The sequence below is a fragment of the Anomaloglossus baeobatrachus genome, chromosome 6, assembly GCF_048569485.1.
Source record: "Anomaloglossus baeobatrachus isolate aAnoBae1 chromosome 6, aAnoBae1.hap1, whole genome shotgun sequence".
Lineage (NCBI taxonomy): Eukaryota > Metazoa > Chordata > Amphibia > Anura > Aromobatidae > Anomaloglossus > Anomaloglossus baeobatrachus.
Window position 1 is genome coordinate 483,709,085 of NC_134358.1, and position 1,086 is coordinate 483,710,170.

A 1,086-nucleotide genomic window follows, 5' to 3' on the forward strand; every position below is an offset into this window, starting at 1 on the left:
AGCAATCCTCACACAGTCCTAGCTAGAAAGAGTACAATAATAAACCTGTCTCAATAAACAAAGTCTTTGTCTGTCAGGAGCTTGGCCCTGTTACTTTACATGATCACCTTTAGTTTCTATTCATTATATGCATTAAACAAATAAAAATAGCTACTATTTTTTTCAGCATACATATATCTATATTATATATACCTTCAATACAGACCAAATTGTAATTCATTCATATTTATTTATTGCAGAAAAATAATATACAATGATATTTACAAAACAACCATAAAAATATGAATGCATTAGACCCCTGATCTAGCTGCATTATTTTGTTTGTTTTTTTCGTTTTCATTTTTTTTTTTTACAAACACGGATCAATAAATAAATAAATGTTACTTTTGTATCTCAGAGAACTATAAAGAGATGCAGCTGCTGGAATAGAAAGACCGAAGTCTCAAATAAAAAAAAAAATAATTAAGTTTTGCTCCTATAAAAAAACCCAACAACAACAGTTTCATTAGTAGTTTGTGTTCAAGAATGGGGAAGGTTCCTTTTAAGTGGCTTCAAAGGCACGACTGGTGGGAATGCATGCAACAAGAAAATGAAGGAATGGAAATGAAGATTTAAAAAAAAAAAAAAAAAAAAAAGGAAAATTCCAACATTCTTCGTCAAAATTACAGATTAGAGATTGTTGAGACTGGAATCAGAATGTAAGAGTTTTAGTGGTGACCCTGCAACCAGTGTGCTGTGTGGTCACGGCTGCCCAGGCCTTCCTCTATAAGTGCTGCCCATGCCCTGTCTGCTGCCACCAGCTCCTGCAATCCATGGAAATCCTCACTGATTGTTTATTTGGCTTTTATAGGGATCCAGCTTCAGTCTCCAGACTGTGCATTTCCTCTGTCATGTAGAAACAGTCTCATCTGGAAAAGAAAACAAAGGGCTTATTGCATTTCTGGGGGGTAAAGTTGGGGTTCTAGTAAAGTCAAAGGGGGGAATTCAACTTTCTTTGGAGAATTTAGGGGTAGTAATTGTGGGGTGTACAAAATATATTCAGGGGGGTTATAATAAAATGTATCCATTATGTTAAACGGATAAGGA

General features: G+C 34.7%; 1 protein-coding gene across 1 annotated transcript in view; it reads right to left on the reverse strand.

Annotated features, from left to right (window-relative positions):
- Positions 1-251: 251 nt before the first annotated feature.
- Positions 252-1,086, reverse strand: part of LOC142244491 (twist-related protein) — a 3,447-nt gene continuing 2,612 nt past the window's right edge. The window contains exon 2 of the mRNA XM_075316721.1: positions 252-908. The gene's annotated coding sequence lies outside the window, so the exon portion shown is untranslated. The remainder of the gene's footprint in view (positions 909-1,086) is intronic.